We start from the raw sequence: 21,690 nt of genomic DNA, 5'->3' as shown, positions 1-21,690 counted from the left end.
CGGGGGAGGGTACTACCATCACACAGCGTTTCAGGTGTTTCCATCTTTGTTTGATGGTCCTTTTACATTTCAATTTTCTTATTTTTCCGCTTACAGCGCCACCTAGTGGCCTGTCGCAGCGCCCTTTTACACCTGACCGCTGACTGAGCCCCTGCACAGGTGTGCCGATTTGGGTGAAGGGATCTCACTCCTTCCTGGAGTTATAGCCATTTGAGCCACCTCGGCCACACCACCTTGGCACGTTTTGAGGTCCCCTCGCCAAGGTGAATGGAAATTTCCACTTTTTTTGGACGATTATTGACAGTCAGACTCCAGAGAAGCATTCTGTGCTGATCTGGGTGGGACTGGGCCAAATATCTGCCGCTAGTTTGCAAAAGAAGGTTTTCGACAAAATCCCAAATACCCGAAAATTTCGTCAGAGCGACGAGCCAATCTGAGACCTGCATCTCGTTCGGCTCGAGCCAAGGATTCCGATGACATAAGGCACGTGGCTCTGCGACGAACCGTTTGGGAGTTACGAGCGATGCCGTACTCTCTGTCGCCGCAGAGCCAGCGTCAGGCCGATCGGGGCGAGGCCCGGTGACGTTGCAGACGGGGGAGGGTACTACCATCACACAGCGTTTCAGGTGTTTCCATCTTTGTTTGATGGTCCTTTTACATTTCAATTTTCTTATTTTTCCGCTTACAGCGCCACCTAGTGGCCTGTCGCAGCGCCCTTTTACACCTGACCGCTGACTGAGCCCCTGCACAGGTGTGCCGATTTGGGTGAAGGGATCTCACTCCTTCCTGGAGTTATAGCCATTTGAGCCACCTCGGCCACACCACCTTGGCACGTTTTGAGGTCCCCTCGCCAAGGTGAATGGAAATTTCCACTTTTTTTGGATGATTATTGACAGTCAGACTCCAGAGAAGCATTCTGTGCTGATCTGGGTGGGACTGGGCCAAATACCTGCCGCTAGTTTGCAAAAGAAGGTTTTCGACAAAATCCCAAAATACCCGAAAATTTCGTCAGAGCGACGAGCCAATCTGAGACCTGCATCTCGTTCGGCTCGAGCCAAGGATTCCGATGACATAAGGCACGTGGCTCTGCGACGAACCGTTTGGGAGTTACGAGCGATGCCGTACTCTCTGTCGCCGCAGAGCCAGCGTCAGGCCGATCGGGGCGAGGCCCGGTGACGTTGCAGACGGGGGAGGGTACTACCATCACACAGCGTTTCAGGTGTTTCCATCTTTGTTTGATGGTCCTTTTACATTTCAATTTTCTTATTTTTCCGCTTACAGCGCCACCTAGTGGCCTGTCGCAGCGCCCTTTTACACCTGACCGCTGACTGAGCCCCTGCACAGGTGTGCCGATTTGGGTGAAGGGATCTCACTCCTTCCTGGAGTTATAGCCATTTGAGCCACCTCGGCCACACCACCTTGGCACGTTTTGAGGTCCCCTCGCCAAGGTGAATGGAAATTTCCACTTTTTTTGGACGATTATTGACAGTCAGACTCCAGAGAAGCATTCTGTGCTGATCTGGGTGGGACTGGGCCAAATACCTGCCGCTAGTTTGCAAAAGAAGGTTTTCGACAAAATCCCAAATACCCGAAAATTTCGTCAGAGCGACGAGCCAATCTGAGACCTGCATCTCGTTCGGCTCGAGCCAAGGATTCCGATGACATAAGGCACGTGGCTCTGCGACGAACCGTTTGGGAGTTACGAGCGATGCCGTACTCTCTGTCGCCGCAGAGCCAGCGTCAGGCCGATCGGGGCGAGGCCCGGTGACGTTGCAGACGGGGGAGGGTACTACCATCACACAGCGTTTCAGGTGTTTCCATCTTTGTTTGATGGTCCTTTTACATTTCAATTTTCTTATTTTTCCGCTTACAGCGCCACCTAGTGGCCTGTCGCAGCGCCCTTTTACACCTGACCGCTGACTGAGCCCCTGCACAGGTGTGCCGATTTGGGTGAAGGGATCTCACTCCTTCCTGGAGTTATAGCCATTTGAGCCACCTCGGCCACACCACCTTGGCACGTTTTGAGGTCCCTTCGCCAAGGTGAATGGAAATTTCCACTTTTTTTGGACGATTATTGACAGTCAGACTCCAGAGAAGCATTCTGTGCTGATCTGGGTGGGACTGGGCCAAATACCTGCCGCTAGTTTGCAAAAGAAGGTTTTCGACAAAATCCCAAATACCCGAAAATTTCGTCAGAGCGACGAGCCAATCTGAGACCTGCATCTCGTTCGGCTCGAGCCAAGGATTCCGATGACATAAGGCACGTGGCTCTGCGACGAACCGTTTGGGAGTTACGAGCGATGCCGTACTCTCTGTCGCCGCAGAGCCAGCGTCAGGCCGATCGGGGCGAGGCCCGGTGACGTTGCAGACGGGGGAGGGTACTACCATCACACAGCTTTTCAGGTCTCCCAGACTTACCAAAGCCGAGATGGGCATCGTCGTGTCCGGCTTCTTCCCCGCTGCATCAAATCAACATCGCTTCTCGGCCTTTTGGCTAAGATCAAGTGTAGTATCTGTTCTTATCAGTTTAATATCTGATACGTCCCCCATCCGGGGACTACATATTAAATGGATTTTTAGATCACGGAGCTGGAGCCGGGGCTTGCTCCGTCCATTCCAAGCATCGGCCTGGTATTGCAGTGTCTCCAGGAACGGTGTGCTTTCCCTTTTTCGGGAATGCCATTTATTGTGACGAATAGCAGAGCAAGTAATGAGGTCTGCCTTTGCAGGTCCTGTGGTTTATTGCGGACTCTCTTCTGAGGCACCCCCCTGAGGTGTTGGACTCTTCCACTAACGATGCTCCCACCTGAGGTCTCGGAGACTTTCACTGACGAGGTGATGTATCGAATTCGGTGTGTTTGGTTAAAGGGAGTCAACTAAAACCAGCGTTGGGAAGCAGTTTCCAGGCCAGTAATGGAAGTCGCCCATCCTTCCTTTGTTGGGGTTTACGGAGGGCTAACCGTTGGTGAGGATGGTAGAGACGCAAATTGTACCTCTGGCTGGCTGCTTGGGTCTTCATACTTATCTGGCAGGGGAGACACCATGATCAAGAAGGCGGTTCACCCAGGGCGAGGCTTGTCCATTGCACTACGGCCATGCTGATCCCTGCGAATTCCCCAAATGTGGGAATCTCGACTGCATTATTTATGGTAGTGGGGGACTGCGTTCGCGCTCTCCCCTGAATTAACTGGTGAAACAAAGCAGAAAGATCTATCTCAGTTACTTTTCAGTTTCAGAATGATGAGTCCTGCCACATGCTGGGTATGTGTTTTGAGCTCATGAAACAAAATCACTTACGCTCTTGAAATATCGGTCCCTGGTGTGTGGTTTAGTTCGAATTTTGCAAAGACCTCACTTTGCAAGTCGATTGGATTGACTGCAGCCTAGCTGTAGCTGTCTCCATGTTTGTTTTTCGTTGTGCTTTTTCAAATCATATTAGTTTTTTTCCGCTTACAGCGCCACCTAGTGGCCTGTTGCAGCGCCCTTTTACACCTGACCGCTGACTGAGCCCCTGCACAGGTGTGCCGATTTGGGTGAAGGGATCTCACTCCTTCCTGGAGTTATAGCCATTTGAGCCACCTCGGCCACACCACCTTGGCACGTTTTGAGGTCCCCTCGCCAAGGTGAATGGAAATTTCCACTTTTTTTGGATGATTATTGACAGTCAGACTCCAGAGAAGCATGCTGTGCTGATCTGGGTGGGACTGGGCCAAATACCTGCCGCTAGTTTGGAAAAGAAGGTTTTCGACAAAATCCCAAATACCCGAAAATTTCGTCAGAGCGACGAGCCAATCTGAGACCTGCATCTCGTTCGGCTCGAGCCAAGGATTCCGATGAGATAAGGCACGTGGCTTTGCGACGAACCGTTTGGGAGTTACGAGCGATGCCGTACTCTCTGTCGCCGCAGAGCCAGCGTCAGGCCGATCGGGGCGAGGCCCGGTGACGTTGCAGACGGGGGAGGGTACTACCATCACACAGCGTTTCAGGTGTTTCCATCTTTGTTTGATGGTCCTTTTACATTTCATTTTTCTTATTTTTCCGCTTACAGCGCCACCTAGTGGCCTGTCGCAGCGCCCTTTTACACCTGATGACATAAGGCACGTGGCTTTGTGACGAACCGTTTGGGAATTACGAGCGATGCCGTACTCTCTGTCGCTGCAGAGCCAGCGTCAGGCCGATCGGGGCGAGGCCCGGTGACGTTGCAGACGGGGGAGGGTACTACCATCACACAGCTTTTCAGGTGTTTCCATCTTTGTTTGATGGTCCTTTTACATTTCATTTTTCTTATTTTTCCGCTTACAGCACCACCTAGTGGCCTGTCGCAGCGCCCTTTTACACCTGACCGCTGACTGAGCCCCTGCACAGGTGTGCCGATTTGGGTGAAGGGATCTCACTCCGTCCTGGAGTTATAGCCATTTGAGCCACCTCGGCCACACCACCTTGGCACGTTTTGAGGTCCCCTCGCCAAGGTGAATGGAAATTTCCACTTTTTTTGGATGATTATTGACAGTCAGACTCCAGAGAAGCATTCTGTGCTGATCTGGGTGAGACTGGGCCAAATACCTGCCGCTAGTTTGCAAAAGACGGTTTTCGACAAAATCCCAAATACCCGAAAATTTCGTCAGAGCGACGAGCCAATCTGAGACCTGCATCTCGTTCGGCTCAGCCAAGGATTCCGATGACATAAGGCACGTGGCTTTGTGACGAACCGTTTGGGAATTACGAGCGATGCCGTACTCTCTGTCGCTGCAGAGCCAGCGTCAGGCCGATCGGGGCGAGGCCCGGTGACGTTGCAGACGGGGGAGGGTACTACCATCACACAGCTTTTCAGGTCTCCCAGACTTACCAAAGCCGAGATGGGCATCGTCGTGTCCGGCTTCTTCCCCGCTGCATCAAATCAACATCGCTTCTCGGCCTTTTGGCTAAGATCACGTATCTTGTCGGACGGTTGAGACTGCGATCGCCTCTTGGAGGTTTCCTGACTTGAGATCTTTTTATATCTTGAGTCACACAACTTCGAGAGGTACATTGAATTCTGCTGCTTCGGGCTCCAACAAGTTTTAAGGTAAGGTCTTTTAATTATTTATTTGGTTATTTATTGTTGTATTTATTGTTGTTTTAAGTTTTAAGGCTGTTGGTGCCTCCATCATGTCGGCTGCCCGTGCCGGCGTGCGGAGGCACCACAGCGTGCGTTTTTTATTCAGGCAGGTTGAGGGGAAGCTCCTTGGAATGTCACGTATGGACTTTTCAAGGAAGCTGATCCAAAAGACCTTAGCTTTTAGATCTGACGACCTGAATTGTTTGATGACTCTGCCCTTGAACAAAGGATTTGATGTCAGTTTTAAAACCGCTTCCCTGCTTAATGACTTTTGGCAAAGGTTTGATTCAGTTAAAGCCCAGTTCTCCATGTTCACTGTCGAGAAACTTTCGGATAACACACTTAAAACTGTGATTGTCAGGATGTTCAATGAAACAGTGACTGGAGATGATATTTGTGTTTGGTTGGGTAGATTTTGCACTGTTCGAGGCCAGCCTGTCAAAGTGTTGGATGAAGATGGCATTTGGACATGCTCCTGGCGAATTCCCATTAAACAATGGGAAGACGCTGGGGGCTACCAGGGCCTGAAACATCTGCCTTCCATGATTGTGCTCGGAGAGAACAGAGGCTACATACATTATCAAGGAATGCCCAAACTCTGCAGGAAGTGTTGCAGGTTTGGTCATCTCGCTGAAGCATGCCAAGAGTTAATATGTGGGAAGTGTAGAGAAATTGGTCACAGTTTTGATGATTGTACCAATGGCAGACGGTGTAATCTTTGTGGAGAAACAAACCATCTCTACAGAGACTGCCCTAAAAGTTTTGCCAACAAGCTCAAAATGGCCGCCCCACATGGGCAACAAACGAATGAACAAAGGAAAGAGGAGGCGGTCCCTGAGGTTTTGGCGGGAATTTCAAATCCCCAGCCGGCCTCAGGGATTGGGCAGGAAGGAGGAAGTGGGGCGGCCACAGGGGCGGAGTCAGATATTGAACTGGAAAAAGTCACGGAAGGAGAAGTGAGCGAGGAAGAAACAAGCTCTTCCCTAGAAACGGTGTCAGATTTGGTGCAGGAATCCAGTGGGAGTGAATTTGAGTGTTCACTCCCAAATGCTCAAGTGCAAAAAAGACCTGCGGGATCTCCTCTGGTGGAAACAGAGGAGAAAAAAGCTAGGGCAGCACAGCGGCTTGATAGTTCCGATTTGGAAGATCAAGAACGTATGTGGCCCCTAGAATCCCCAAATGAGGTTTCCTTTTTGCACATCAAGCTAAGAACATCGTCGCCTAGGGAGTTACAAGAGGGTTTCTCTGTAGCACCCGATGTGTCGAGCACCTGCTCTCCGGGCCCCAGTTCATCTGGGAGAAAGGAAGAGCAGGTGAAACAAGATAAAACATGATTTTAAGCATATTTTTGTAGTCTTTTAGTCTTCTGTTTAAATGTCTCATACTGTTTTAACCATACTGCTCATGGCCCTCACTATCTCTACCATAAATGTAAGAAGTGTGAGGTCCACCTTGCGAGCACAGAGCATTTTATCCCTTTTAAAGTCTTTTAAGTCAGATTTGTTTTTACTGCAAGAGTGTGCTCTGCCCTTTTTAAGTAACCACAGGAAGTTGGAGGAGATGTGGACCATGGGGCCCTCAATATGGAGTGGCTCTAACTTCAACAAGAATGATGGTGTCGCTATTTTAATAAAAAATTCAAACATCACGGTGAAGGATAGCACTGTGGTGAGGGAAGGGCGGGCTCTTTTAGCAAACCTGACTTTTTTAGGGAGAGATTTTAAGGTTCTTAACGTGTATGGTTTTACAGAAAAAAATGACAGGTATGAGCTTTTAGAAGACCTGCAGCCCCACATGTTAGGCAGGGCTCCCCTAATAGTAGCAGGGGATTTTAACTGTGTTTTATCAAAAACAGATAGGAAGAGAGTAGGAGAAGATTTTAAGGTCGATAAGACATCGGTTTTATTACAAAATTTAGTCAAGGATTTTAAGTTAGTTGACTGTTTTAAACAACTGCATCAAAGAGAGGAGGGCTTCACCTGGTTCAGTGGTGATGGCGCCAGAGCCTCTCGAATTGACTATGTTTTTACAAGGGACTGCCCGCCAACCGATGCAACATTGACCCCTCTCTTTTTTTCTGATCACATGATGCTGTCTTGCACCCTTTCACTTTCCCCGGGTGTGACGGTAGGAGGAGGGATGTGGAAGCTGAACTGTTCCCTATTGGTGGATGAAGAAGTGGTTAGAGAATATAGGGAGCAGTTCAGCCAATGGCAGACCCTCCAAGACTTTTATGAGACACGTGCACAGTGGTGGGAAATGGTAAAGGACCGGACAAGACAGTTTTTTAGGAAGGTAGGGAAAGATAAAAAGAATAGGGAAAAGAGATGCATGATGGGGTTGCAAAAAAGATTACAAAGATATTTTAATCTTTTAAATAATGGTTTTGATTTTAGCCAAGAAATAACAGATGTAAAAAAAGAAATGTCAGTTTTATCTCGTATCCAAAGTAAAGGTGTTATTTTAAGAAGCAAAGAAAGAGAAATAGAGGAAGGTGAAAAGTGTACAAGTTACTTTTTTAAAAAGATAATAACAAGGGGAGGGGCAATAACCAGTGTTAAGGTAGGAGGGAGGGATGCAAACACAACAGAAGAGATTTTAAAAAATGTAGAGGGATTTTATGAGGATTTGTATTGTAAAAAAGATGTACACGACGATACGGCAAGGGAAGTTTTAAATTTTTTAGTCAAGAATGTTAATGGCCAAAATAAGTTTTTATCCCAAGATTTTAATATTTTAGAATTACATAAAGCTCTTAAAGGTTTTAAAAAGGGGAAGTCCCCAGGAGCAGATGGACTTCCCCTAGAGTTTTATCTTACTTTTTGGGATATTTTAGCACATGAATTATTGGCTGTTTTTAACAACTTTGAGACTCTTGACAGACTACCCGACAGTTTTAGGATAGGGATAGTGTCTTTACTGTACAAAAAAGGGGACAGGACTGACTTAAAAAATTGGAGACCAATCACGCTTTTAAATTTCGATGGTAAACTTTTTAGTAAGATTTTAGCGACACGCATGTCGACTGTTTTAGAGGACGTGATCCACCCGGATCAAGCTTCTGCTGTGCCCGGAAGAAAGATAACAGACAACCTAGTGCTGATTAGAGACGCCATCTGTTACGCGAGAGACAGAAATATTCGGCTAGTAGTCCTAAATTTAGATTTTGAAAAAGCATTTGATCGAGTCTCGCACCAGTACCTCTTCCAGGTACTGGATAAAATGGGGTTTCCAGAGAGGTTTATAGCCTGGGTGGGACTGCTGTACAAGGGAATAGTCAGCAAAATTCTAATAAATGGGCATCTTTCCAAAGCTGTGAACATACACAGTGGTGTCCGTCAGGGATGTCCTTTATCTCCTCTTCTGTATGTGGCTTGCATTGAGCCACTGGCACAGATCTTGAGAAGGGACAAATGGATCAAAGGACTGGACGTTCCTGGGACGGGTGGACTGACGGCGACCTGTGCTTTATACATGGACGACGTAACTCTTTTAGCCACGGACCTTTTATCCATACGAAGAGCACTGGACTTGACTGACTGGTACGGTCGGGCCTCGGGCGCCAAACTCAATAGAAACAAGTCCGAGGCCCAGCTCTTCGGGCCGTGGGGAGACGCGGACACAGGAGGACTTGATTTGGTTTTTAAAGACAATGATTTTAAGATTTTAGGCGTTAAATTTGATAAAGACGGAGGTGGACGAGACAACTGGACTGACTTGCTAGGGAAAGCTAGGAAAAGACTGGGGTTTTGGGGACTAAGACAGTTGACAATTGAAGGTAAAATTTTAATTTTTAAATCTGTGATTTTACCTCTGATTTTACTTGTCTGTTCTGTTTTTAGCCCCCCTCGGCGGTTCCTGGTGAGACTGGAGAGGGCGGTGTTTTATTTCCTGTGGGGGTCCAAGTGGGAGCGCCTGAAGAGGGAGACCATCAAGAAAAGGCCAGAGAACGGTGGAAAAGGCCTCCCAGACCCCCACCTGTTTTTAGGCAGCCGCTTCACCGCCCTGCACATTAGTTATGCCATGACCCCATCCAAAGAAAACAAGACGGCTGCAATGGTGCGATTTTGGATGGGGTCTTACCTAAGAACATTGAAAATTTTACCAGTAGACTTGAAAACCCCAGTGTCTTTTAACTTGCCTAAAGAGTACAGTTTTATAAAAAAATTTTTAAAGAAATATCTTTTAGAGAGTGAAGATGTCACCATTTTAACTAAACACAAGTCTCTCATTTCTGTTGTGCAGGACCGGGAACCGGTGAGTCCAGTTCCAGGCCTCACACTAGGTGAGGCCAAACAAGTTTGGAGGAACGCTGCTCACCCCGCTCTCCAGAACAGGCACAAGGATTTATCATGGATGGTGGCTCATGAGATCCTCCCGGTCAGGGCGGTTATGCACTCCAGAGGCATGGCCAAAAACCCCATCTGCCCTCGGTCCGGCTGCAATTCCCCGGAGACCGTCCACCACCTACTCTGGGAGTGCGGTGCTGCGCGGGACCTGTGGGCCAAGACCGGCCCCTTGTATTTCCCGTGCCTACCAGCAGGTGGGGCCCAGTTCGGGTACCAGCTCGCCATCCTTGGGGTGGGCCGGGGCTTGAAGGACATGACAGCACAGGAATTCACCTCGCTCTGGCTCACCCTCAACGTCATCAAGGATGCCATCTGGGCCACCAGAAACCTGCTGGTGGGGAAACGCGTTACGGTAACCCTCCATGCATGCGAGCTAAAGGTAACATCAATGCTGCAGGGGTACCGGACGACGATATTCGGACGGGGGGGCCGGGGCCGCACAGAGAGGGTCCCGGCAGGCACCGACCCTGGCTGCCCGTAGATGCACCCTCACCATTCTGGCTACGGGAACAGCGGGCCAGCGGGCCGGAGGAGAGGGGATCTCCGCTGAGCCTGTAAAGCAGCATCTCATGTCCCTGTTCTGGAGAGTGGGGTGAAGACCGACTTGATAAGGACTCACCCCCGGTCTTGCACAACAGATGTTTTTTTTTTATTTGGTTTTTATCCTATAAATTGGTTTTTATTGTGTTTTATTAATGAAATTGGTTTTATTAACATGCATATGAGGCTTGTTTGCTTTTTTAAATTTGTATTTTACTTTTGAAACCGATCGCACCTTTTAAACACACCTCAAATATGGACTTTTAAAAACAAGCAAAACACTGTGGTTTAATCAATTTTTTTTAACAATGATTGTTTCTTTCATTTTACCATGTGTATTTATTATATATTATATGGCTTGTTTTAATGTGTGCTTGAAAAAAAAAAAAAAAATGTGTGTGAAAGTAAAAATGCAAATGGAAAAAATGTAAATGGTGACAATAAAACTTTTTCGAAAGAAAGAAAAAAAAATCTGTTCTTATCAGTTTAATATCTGATACGTCCCCCATCCGGGGACTACATATTAAATGGATTTTTAGATCACGGAGCTGGAGCCGGGGCTTGCTCCGTCCATTCCAAGCATCGGCCTGGTATTGCAGTGTCTCCAGGAACGGTGTGCTTTCCCTTTTTCGGGAATGCCATTTATTGTGACGAATAGCAGAGCAAGTAATGAGGTCTGCCTTTGCAGGTCCTGTGGTTTATTGCGGACTCACTTCTGAGGCACCCCCCTGAGGTGTTGGACTCTTCCACTAACGATGCTCCCACCTGAGGTCTCGGAGACTTTCACTGACGAGGTGATGTATCGAATTCGGTGTGTTTGGTTAAAGGGAGTCAACTAAAACCAGCGTTGGGAAGCAGTTTCCAGGCCAGTAATGGAAGTCGCCCATCCTTCCTTTGTTGGGGTTTACGGAGGGCTAACCGTTGGTGAGGATGGTAGAGACGCAAATTGTACCTCTGGCTGGCTGCTTGGGTCTTCATACTTACCTGGCAGGGGAGACACCATGATCAAGAAGGCGGTTCACCTAGGGCGAGGCTTGTCCATTGCACTACGGCCATGCTGACCCCTGCGAATTCCCCAAATGTGGGAATCTCGACTGCATAATTTATGGTAGTGGGGGACTGCGTTCGCGCTCTCCCTTGAATTAACTGGTGAAACAAAGCAGAAAGATCTATCTCAGTTACTTTTCAGTTTCAGAATGATGAGTCCTGCCACATGCTGGGTATGTGTTTTGAGCTCATGAAACAAAATCACTTACGCTCTTGAAATATCGGTCCCTGGTGTGTGGTTTAGTTCGAATTTTGCACAGACCTCACTTTGCAAGTCGATTGGATTGACTGCAGCCTAGCTGTAGCTGTCTCCATGTTTGTTTTTCGTTGTGCTTTTTCAAATCATATTAGTTTTTTTCCGCTTACAGCGCCACCTAGTGGCCTGTTGCAGCGCCCTTTTACACCTGACCGCTGACTGAGCCCCTGCACAGGTGTGCCGATTTGGGTGAAGGGATCTCACTCCTTCCTGGAGTTATAGCCATTTGAGCCACCTCGGCCACACCACCTTGGCACGTTTTGAGGTCCCCTCGCCAAGGTGAATGGACATTTCCACTTTTTTTGGATGATTATTGACAGTCAGACTCCAGAGAAGCATTCTGTGCTGATCTGGGTGGGACTGGGCCAAATACCTGCCGCTAGTTTGCAAAAGAAGGTTTTCGACAAAATCCCAAATACCCGAAAATTTTGTCAGAGCGACGAGCCAATCTGAGACCTGCATCTCGTTCGGCTCGAGCCAAGGATTCCGATGACATAAGGCACGTGGCTCTGCGACGAACCGTTTGGGAGTTACGAGCGATGCCGTACTCTCTGTCGCCGCAGAGCCAGCGTCAGGCCGATCGGGGCGAGGCCCGGTGACGTTGCAGACGGGGGAGGGTACTACCATCACACAGCGTTTCAGGTGTTTCCATCTTTGTTTGATGGTCCTTTTACATTTCAATTTTCTTATTTTTCCGCTTACAGCGCCACCTAGTGGCCTGTCGCAGCGCCCTTTTACACCTGACCGCTGACTGAGCCCCTGCACAGGTGTGCCGATTTGGGTGAAGGGATCTCACTCCTTCCTGGAGTTATAGCCATTTGAGCCACCTCGGCCACACCACCTTGGCACGTTTTGAGGTCCCCTCGCCAAGGTGAATGGAAATTTCCACTTTTTTTGGACGATTATTGACAGTCAGACTCCAGAGAAGCATTCTGTGCTGATCTGGGTGGGACTGGGCCAAATACCTGCCGCTAGTTTGCAAAAGAAGGTTTTCGACAAAATCCCAAATACCCGAAAATTTCGTCAGAGCGACGAGCCAATCTGAGACCTGCATCTCGTTCGGCTCGAGCCAAGGATTCCGATGACATAAGGCACGTGGCTCTGCGATGAACCGTTTGGGAGTTACGAGCGATGCCGTACTCTCTGTCGCCGCAGAGCCAGCGTCAGGCCGATCGGGGCGAGGCCCGGTGACGTTGCAGACGGGGGAGGGTACTACCATCACACAGCGTTTCAGGTGTTTCCATCTTTGTTTGATGGTCCTTTTACATTTCAATTTTCTTATTTTTCCGCTTACAGCGCCACCTAGTGGCCTGTCGCAGCGCCCTTTTACACCTGACCGCTGACTGAGCCCCTGCACAGGTGTGCCGATTTGGGTGAAGGGATCTCACTCCTTCCTGGAGTTATAGCCATTTGAGCCACCTCGGCCACACCACCTTGGCACGTTTTGAGGTCCCCTCGCCAAGGTGAATGGAAATTTCCACTTTTTTTGGACGATTATTGACAGTCAGACTCCAGAGAAGCATTCTGTGCTGATCTGGGTGGGACTGGGCCAAATACCTGCCGCTAGTTTGCAAAAGAAGGTTTTCGACAAAATCCCAAATACCCGAAAATTTCGTCAGAGCGACGAGCCAATCTGAGACCTGCATCTCGTTCGGCTCGAGCCAAGGATTCCGATGACATAAGGCACGTGGCTCTGCGACGAACCGTTTGGGAGTTACGAGCGATGCCGTACTCTCTGTCGCCGCAGAGCCAGCGTCAGGCCGATCGGGGCGAGGCCCGTTGACGTTGCAGACGGGGGAGGGTACTACCATCACACAGCGTTTCAGGTGTTTCCATCTTTGTTTGATGGTCCTTTTACATTTCAATTTTCTTATTTTTCCGCTTACAGCGCCACCTAGTGGCCTGTCGCAGCGCCCTTTTACACCTGACCGCTGACTGAGCCCCTGCACAGGTGTGCCGATTTGGGTGAAGGGATCTCACTCCTTCCTGGAGTTATAGCCATTTGAGCCACCTCGGCCACACCACCTTGGCACGTTTTGAGGTCCCCTCGCCAAGGTGAATGGAAATTTCCACTTTTTTTGGACGATTATTGACAGTCAGACTCCAGAGAAGCATTCTGTGCTGATCTGGGTGGGACTGGGCCAAATACCTGCCGCTAGTTTGCAAAAGAAGGTTTTCGAAAAAATCCAAAATACCCGAAAATTTCGTCAGAGCGACGAGCCAATCTGAGACCTGCATCTCGTTCGGCTCGAGCCAAGGATTCCGATGACATAAGGCACGTGGCTCTGCGACGAACCGTTTGGGAGTTACGAGCGATGCCGTACTCTCTGTCGCCGCAGAGCCAGCGTCAGGCCGATCGGGGCGAGGCCCGGTGACGTTGCAGACGGGGGAGGGTACTACCATCACACAGCGTTTCAGGTGTTTCCATCTTTGTTTGATGGTCCTTTTACATTTCAATTTTCTTATTTTTCCGCTTACAGCGCCACCTAGTGGCCTGTCGCAGCGCCCTTTTACACCTGACCGCTGACTGAGCCCCTGCACAGGTGTGCCGATTTGGGTGAAGGGATCTCACTCCTTCCTGGAGTTATAGCCATTTGAGCCACCTCGGCCACACCACCTTGGCACGTTTTGAGGTCCCCTCGCCAAGGTGAATGGAAATTTCCACTTTTTTTGGACGATTATTGACAGTCAGACTCCAGAGAAGCATTCTGTGCTGATCTGGGTGGGACTGGGCCAAATACCTGCCGCTAGTTTGCAAAAGAAGGTTTTCGACAAAATCCCAAATACCCGAAAATTTCGTCAGAGCGACGAGCCAATCTGAGACCTGCATCTCGTTCGGCTCGAGCCAAGGATTCCGATGACATAAGGCACGTGGCTCTGCGACGAACCGTTTGGGAGTTACGAGCGATGCCGTACTCTCTGTCGCCGCAGAGCCAGCGTCAGGCCGATCGGGGCGAGGCCCGGTGACGTTGCAGACGGGGGAGGGTACTACCATCACACAGCGTTTCAGGTGTTTCCATCTTTGTTTGATGGTCCTTTTACATTTCAATTTTCTTATTTTTCCGCTTACAGCGCCACCTAGTGGCCTGTCGCAGCGCCCTTTTACACCTGACCGCTGACTGAGCCCCTGCACAGGTGTGCCGATTTGGGTGAAGGGATCTCACTCCTTCCTGGAGTTATAGCCATTTGAGCCACCTCGGCCACACCACCTTGGCACGTTTTGAGGTCCCCTCGCCAAGGTGAATGGAAATTTCCACTTTTTTTGGACGATTATTGACAGTCAGACTCCAGAGAAGCATTCTGTGCTGATCTGGGTGGGACTGGGCCAAATACCTGCCGCTAGTTTGCAAAAGAAGGTTTTCGACAAAATCCCAAATACCCGAAAATTTCGTCAGAGCGACGAGCCAATCTGAGACCTGCATCTCGTTCGGCTCGAGCCAAGGATTCCGATGACATAAGGCACGTGGCTCTGCGACGAACCGTTTGGGAGTTACGAGCGATGCCGTACTCTCTGTCGCCGCAGAGCCAGCGTCAGGCCGATCGGGGCGAGGCCCGGTGACGTTGCAGACGGGGGAGGGTACTACCATCACACAGCGTTTCAGGTGTTTCCATCTTTGTTTGATGGTCCTTTTACATTTCAATTTTCTTATTTTTCCGCTTACAGCGCCACCTAGTGGCCTGTCGCAGCGCCCTTTTACACCTGACCGCTGACTGAGCCCCTGCACAGGTGTGCCGATTTGGGTGAAGGGATCTCACTCCTTCCTGGAGTTATAGCCATTTGAGCCACCTCGGCCACACCACCTTGGCACGTTTTGAGGTCCCCTCGCCAAGGTGAATGGAAATTTCCACTTTTTTTGGATGATTATTGACAGTCAGACTCCAGAGAAGCATTCTGTGCTGATCTGGGTGGGACTGGGCCAAATACCTGCCGCTAGTTTGCAAAAGAAGGTTTTCGACAAAATCCCAAAATACCCGAAAATTTCGTCAGAGCGACGAGCCAATCTGAGACCTGCATCTCGTTCGGCTCGAGCCAAGGATTCCGATGACATAAGGCACGTGGCTCTGCGACGAACCGTTTGGGAGTTACGAGCGATGCCGTACTCTCTGTCGCCGCAGAGCCAGCGTCAGGCCGATCGGGGCGAGGCCCGGTGACGTTGCAGACGGGGGAGGGTACTACCATCACACAGCGTTTCAGGTGTTTCCATCTTTGTTTGATGGTCCTTTTACATTTCAATTTTCTTATTTTTCCGCTTACAGCGCCACCTAGTGGCCTGTCGCAGCGCCCTTTTACACCTGACCGCTGACTGAGCCCCTGCACAGGTGTGCCGATTTGGGTGAAGGGATCTCACTCCTTCCTGGAGTTATAGCCATTTGAGCCACCTCGGCCACACCACCTTGGCACGTTTTGAGGTCCCCTCGCCAAGGTGAATGGAAATTTCCACTTTTTTTGGACGATTATTGACAGTCAGACTCCAGAGAAGCATTCTGTGCTGATCTGGGTGGGACTGGGCCAAATACCTGCCGCTAGTTTGCAAAAGAAGGTTTTCGACAAAATCCCAAATACCCGAAAATTTCGTCAGAGCGACGAGCCAATCTGAGACCTGCATCTCGTTCGGCTCGAGCCAAGGATTCCGATGACATAAGGCACGTGGCTCTGCGACGAACCGTTTGGGAGTTACGAGCGATGCCGTACTCTCTGTCGCCGCAGAGCCAGCGTCAGGCCGATCGGGGCGAGGCCCGGTGACGTTGCAGACGGGGGAGGGTACTACCATCACACAGCGTTTCAGGTGTTTCCATCTTTGTTTGATGGTCCTTTTACATTTCAATTTTCTTATTTTTCCGCTTACAGCGCCACCTAGTGGCCTGTCGCAGCGCCCTTTTACACCTGACCGCTGACTGAGCCCCTGCACAGGTGTGCCGATTTGGGTGAAGGGATCTCACTCCTTCCTGGAGTTATAGCCATTTGAGCCACCTCGGCCACACCACCTTGGCACGTTTTGAGGTCCCTTCGCCAAGGTGAATGGAAATTTCCACTTTTTTTGGACGATTATTGACAGTCAGACTCCAGAGAAGCATTCTGTGCTGATCTGGGTGGGACTGGGCCAAATACCTGCCGCTAGTTTGCAAAAGAAGGTTTTCGACAAAATCCCAAATACCCGAAAATTTCGTCAGAGCGACGAGCCAATCTGAGACCTGCATCTCGTTCGGCTCGAGCCAAGGATTCCGATGACATAAGGCACGTGGCTCTGCGACGAACCGTTTGGGAGTTACGAGCGATGCCGTACTCTCTGTCGCCGCAGAGCCAGCGTCAGGCCGATCGGGGCGAGGCCCGGTGACGTTGCAGACGGGGGAGGGTACTACCATCACACAGCTTTTCAGGTCTCCCAGACTTACCAAAGCCGAGATGGGCATCGTCGTGTCCGGCTTCTTCCCCGCTGCATCAAATCAACATCGCTTCTCGGCCTTTTGGCTAAGATCAAGTGTAGTATCTGTTCTTATCATAAATGTAAGAAGTGTAAGGTCCACCTTGCGAGCACAGAGCATTTTATCCCTTTTAAAGTCTTTTAAGTCAGATTTGTTTTTACTGCAAGAGTGTGCTCTGCCCTTTTTAAGTAACCACAGGAAGTTGGAGGAGATGTGGACCATGGGGCCCTCAATATGGAGTGGCTCTAACTTCAACAAGAATGATGGTGTCGCTATTTTAATAAAAAATTCAAACATCACGGTGAAGGATAGCACTGTGGTGAGGGAAGGGCGGGCTCTTTTAGCAAACCTGACTTTTTTAGGGAGAGATTTTAAGGTTCTTAACGTGTATGGTTTTACAGAAAAAAATGACAGGTATGAGCTTTTAGAAGACCTGCAGCCCCACATGTTAGGCAGGGCTCCCCTAATAGTAGCAGGGGATTTTAACTGTGTTTTATCAAAAACAGATAGGAAGAGAGTAGGAGAAGATTTTAAGGTCGATAAGACATCGGTTTTATTACAAAATTTAGTCAAGGATTTTAAGTTAGTTGACTGTTTTAAACAACTGCATCAAAGAGAGGAGGGCTTCACCTGGTTCAGTGGTGATGGCGCCAGAGCCTCTCGAATTGACTATGTTTTTACAAGGGACTGCCCGCCAACCGATGCAACATTGACCCCTCTCTTTTTTTCTGATCACATGATGCTGTCTTGCACCCTTTCACTTTCCCCGGGTGTGACGGTAGGAGGAGGGATGTGGAAGCTGAACTGTTCCCTATTGGTGGATGAAGAAGTGGTTAGAGAATATAGGGAGCAGTTCAGCCAATGGCAGACCCTCCAAGACTTTTATGAGACACGTGCACAGTGGTGGGAAATGGTAAAGGACCGGACAAGACAGTTTTTTAGGAAGGTAGGGAAAGATAAAAAGAATAGGGAAAAGAGATGCATGATGGGGTTGCAAAAAAGATTACAAAGATATTTTAATCTTTTAAATAATGGTTTTGATTTTAGCCAAGAAATAACAGATGTAAAAAAAGAAATGTCAGTTTTATCTCGTATCCAAAGTAAAGGTGTTATTTTAAGAAGCAAAGAAAGAGAAATAGAGGAAGGTGAAAAGTGTACAAGTTACTTTTTTAAAAAGATAATAACAAGGGGAGGGGCAATAACCAGGGTTAAGGTAGGAGGGAGGGATGCAAACACAACAGAAGAGATTTTAAAAAATGTAGAGGGATTTTATGAGGATTTGTATTGTAAAAAAGATGTACACGACGATACGGCAAGGGAAGTTTTAAATTTTTTAGTCAAGAATGTTAATGGCCAAAATAAGTTTTTATCCCAAGATTTTAATATTTTAGAATTACATAAAGCTCTTAAAGGTTTTAAAAAGGGGAAGTCCCCAGGAGCAGATGGACTTCCCCTAGAGTTTTATCTTACTTTTTGGGATATTTTAGCACATGAATTATTGGCTGTTTTTAACAACTTTGAGACTCTTGACAGACTACCCGACAGTTTTAGGATAGGGATAGTGTCTTTACTGTACAAAAAAGGGGACAGGACTGACTTAAAAAATTGGAGACCAATCACGCTTTTAAATTTCGATGGTAAACTTTTTAGTAAGATTTTAGCGACACGCATGTCGACTGTTTTAGAGGACGTGATCCACCCGGATCAAGCTTGTGCTGTGCCCGGAAGAAAGATAACAGACAACCTAGTGCTGATTAGAGACGCCATCTGTTACGCGAGAGACAGAAATATTCGGCTAGTAGTCCTAAATTTAGATTTTGAAAAAGCATTTGATCGAGTCTCGCACCAGTACCTCTTCCAGGTACTGGATAAAATGGGGTTTCCAGAGAGGTTTATAGCCTGGGTGGGACTGCTGTACAAGGGAATAGTCAGCAAAATTCTAATAAATGGGCATCTTTCCAAAGCTGTGAACATACACAGTGGTGTCCGTCAGGGATGTCCTTTATCTCCTCTCCTGTATGTGGCTTGCATCGAGCCACTGGCACAGATCTTGAGAAGGGACAAATGGATCAAAGGACTGGACGTTCCTGGGACGGGTGGACTGACGGCGACCTGTGCTTTATACATGGACGACGTAACTCTTTTAGCCACGGACCTTTTATCCATACGAAGAGCACTGGACTTGACTGACTGGTACGGTCGGGCCTCGGGCGCCAAACTCAATAGAAACAAGTCCGAGGCCCAGCTCTTCGGGCCGTGGGGAGACGTGGACACAGGAGGACTTGATTTGGTTTTTAAAGACAATGATTTTAAGATTTTAGGCGTTAAATTTGATAAAGACGGAGGTGGACGAGACAACTGGACTGACTTGCTAGGGAAAGCTAGGAAAAGACTGGGGTTTTGGGGACTAAGACAGTTGACAATTGAAGGTAAAATTTTAATTTTTAAATCTGTGATTTTACCTCTGATTTTACTTGTCTGTTCTGTTTTTAGCCCCCCTCGGCGGTTCCTGGTGAGACTGGAGAGGGCGGTGTTTTATTTCCTGTGGGGGTCCAAGTGGGAGCGCCTGAAGAGGGAGACCATCAAGAAAAGGCCAGAGAACGGTGGAAAAGGCCTCCCAGACCCCCACCTGTTTTTAGGCAGCCGCTTCACCGCCCTGCACATTAGTTATGCCATGACCCCATCCAAAGAAAACAAGACTGCTGCAATGGTGCGATTTTGGATGGGGTCTTACCTAAGAACATTGAAAATTTTACCAGTAGACTTGAAAACCCCAGTGTCTTTTAACTTGCCTAAAGAGTACAGTTTTATAAAAAATTTTTTAAAGAAATATCTTTTAGAGAGTGAAGATGTCACCATTTTAACTAAACACAAGTCTCTCATTTCTGTTGTGCAGGACCGGGAACCGGTGAGTCCAGTTCCAGGCCTCACACTAGGTGAGGCCAAACAAGTTTGGAGGAACGCTGCTCACCCCGCTCTCCAGAACAGGCACAAGGATTTATCATGGATGGTGGCTCATGAGATCCTCCCGGTCAGGGCGGTTATGCACTCCAGAGGCATGGCCAAAAACCCCATCTGCCCTCGGTCCGGCTGCAATTCCCCGGAGACCGTCCACCACCTACTCTGGGAGTGCGGTGCTGCGCGGGACCTGTGGGCCAAGACCGGCCCCTTGTATTTCCCGTGCCTACCAGCAGGTGGGGCCCAGTTCGGGTACCAGCTCGCCATCCTTGGGGTGGGCCGGGGCTTGAAGGACATGACAGCACAGGAATTCACCTCGCTCTGGCTCACCCTCAACGTCATCAAGGATGCCATCTGGGCCACCAGAAACCTGCTGGTGGGGAAACGCGTTACGGTAACCCTCCATGCATGCGAGCTAAAGGTAACATCAATGCTGCAGGGGTACCGGACGACGAAATTCGGACGGGGGGGCTGGGGCCGCACAGAGAGGGTCCCGGCAGGCACCGACCCTGGCTGCCCGTAGATGCACCCTCACCATTCTGGCTACGGGAACAGCGGGCCAGCGGGCCGGAGGAGAGGGGATCTCCGCTGAGCCTGTAAAGCAGCATCTCATGTCCCTGTTCTGGAGAGTGGGGTGAAGACCGACTTGATAAGGACTCACCCCCGGTCTTGCACAACAGATGTTTCTTTTTTTTATTTGGTTTTTATCCTATAAATTGGTTTTTATTGTGTTTTATTAATGAAATTGGTTTTATTAACATGCATATGAGGCTTGTTTGCTTTTTTAAATTTGTATTTTACTTTTGAAACCGATCGCACCTTTTAAACACACCTCAAATATGGACTTTTAAAAACAAGCAAAACACTGTGGTTTAATCAATTTTTTTTTTTACAATGATTGTTTCTTTCATTTTACCATGTGTATTTATTATATATTATATGGCTTGTTTTAATGTGTGCTTGAAAAAAAAAATGTGTGTGAAAGTAAAAATGCAAATGGAAAAAATGTAAATGGTGTCAATAAAACTTTTTCGAAAGAAAAAATCTGTTCTTATCAGTTTAATATCTGATACGTCCCCCATCCGGGGACTACATATTAAATGGATTTTTAGATCACGGAGCTGGAGCCGGGGCTTGCTCCGTCCATTCCACGCATCGGCCTGGTATTGCAGTGTCTCCAGGAACGGTGTGCTTTCCCGTTTTCGGGAATGCCATTTATTGTGACGAATAGCAGTGCAAGTAATGAGGTCTGCCTTTGCAGGTCCTGTGGTTTATTGCGGACTCTCTTCTGAGGCACCCCCCTGAGGTGTTGGACTCTTCCACTAACGATGCTCCCACCTGAGGTCTCGGAGTCTTTCACTGACGAGGTGATGTATCGAATTCGGTGTGTTTGGTTAAAGGGAGTCAACTAAAACCAGCGTTGGGAAGCAGTTTCCAGGCCAGTAATGGAAGTCGCCCATCCTTCCTTTGTTGGGGTTTACGGAGGGCTAACCGTTGGTGAGGATGGTAGAGACGCAAATTGTACCTCTGGCTGGCCGCCTGGGTCTTCATACTTACCTGGCAGGGGAGACACCATGATCAAGAAGGCGGTTCACCCAGGGCGAGGCTTGTCCATTGCACTACGGCCATGCTGACCCCTGCGAATTCCCCAAATGTGGGAATCTCGACTGCATAATTTATGGTAGTGGGGGACTGCGTTCGCGCTCTCCCCTGAATTAACTGGTGAAACAAAGCAGAAAGATCTATCTCAGTTACTCTTTAGTTTCAGAATGATGAGCCCTGCCACATGCTGGGTATGTGTTTTGAGCTCATGAAACAAAATCACTTACGCTCTTGAAATATCGGTCCCTGGTGTGTGGTTTAGTTTGAATTTTGCACAGACCTCACTTTGCAAGTCGATTGGATTGACTGCAGCCTAGCTGTAGCTGTCTCCATGTTTGTTTTTCGTTGTGCTTTTTCAAATCATATTAGTTCTTTTCCACTTACAGCGCCACCTAGTGGCCTGTCGCAGCGCCCTT

The 21,690-nt window shown here is 48.6% G+C and overlaps 5 non-coding genes and 2 pseudogenes across 5 annotated transcripts; all 7 read left to right on the top strand.

Annotated features, from left to right (window-relative positions):
- The first annotated feature begins 2,474 nt into the window (after positions 1 to 2,474).
- LOC132134476 (U2 spliceosomal RNA) lies at positions 2,475 to 2,665 on the top strand. The gene has a single exon (XR_009429607.1). It is a non-coding gene; the product is annotated as a U2 spliceosomal RNA (small nuclear RNA).
- Positions 2,666 to 3,017: 352 nt separating this feature from the next.
- Positions 3,018 to 3,181, top strand: LOC132134474 (U1 spliceosomal RNA). The gene has a single exon (XR_009429605.1). It is a non-coding gene; the product is annotated as a U1 spliceosomal RNA (small nuclear RNA).
- A 7,248-nt stretch (positions 3,182 to 10,429) lies between these two features.
- Positions 10,430 to 10,611, top strand: LOC132134484 (U2 spliceosomal RNA). Its single transcript, XR_009429613.1, has one exon. It is a non-coding gene; the product is annotated as a U2 spliceosomal RNA (small nuclear RNA).
- A 352-nt stretch (positions 10,612 to 10,963) lies between these two features.
- Positions 10,964 to 11,127, top strand: LOC132134470 (U1 spliceosomal RNA). Its single transcript, XR_009429601.1, has one exon. It is a non-coding gene; the product is annotated as a U1 spliceosomal RNA (small nuclear RNA).
- Positions 11,128 to 16,740: 5,613 nt separating this feature from the next.
- On the top strand, positions 16,741 to 16,911 carry LOC132134488 (U2 spliceosomal RNA; annotated as a pseudogene).
- Positions 16,912 to 20,694: 3,783 nt separating this feature from the next.
- Positions 20,695 to 20,869, top strand: LOC132134483 (U2 spliceosomal RNA; annotated as a pseudogene).
- Positions 20,870 to 21,221: 352 nt separating this feature from the next.
- On the top strand, positions 21,222 to 21,385 carry LOC132134467 (U1 spliceosomal RNA). The gene has a single exon (XR_009429598.1). It is a non-coding gene; the product is annotated as a U1 spliceosomal RNA (small nuclear RNA).
- The last annotated feature ends 305 nt before the right edge of the window (positions 21,386 to 21,690 follow it).

The sequence above is a fragment of the Carassius carassius genome, unplaced genomic scaffold (genome assembly GCF_963082965.1).
Source record: "Carassius carassius unplaced genomic scaffold, fCarCar2.1 SCAFFOLD_145, whole genome shotgun sequence".
NCBI lineage: Eukaryota > Metazoa > Chordata > Actinopteri > Cypriniformes > Cyprinidae > Carassius > Carassius carassius.
This window is presented reverse-complemented; position numbering and strand designations above follow the sequence as displayed.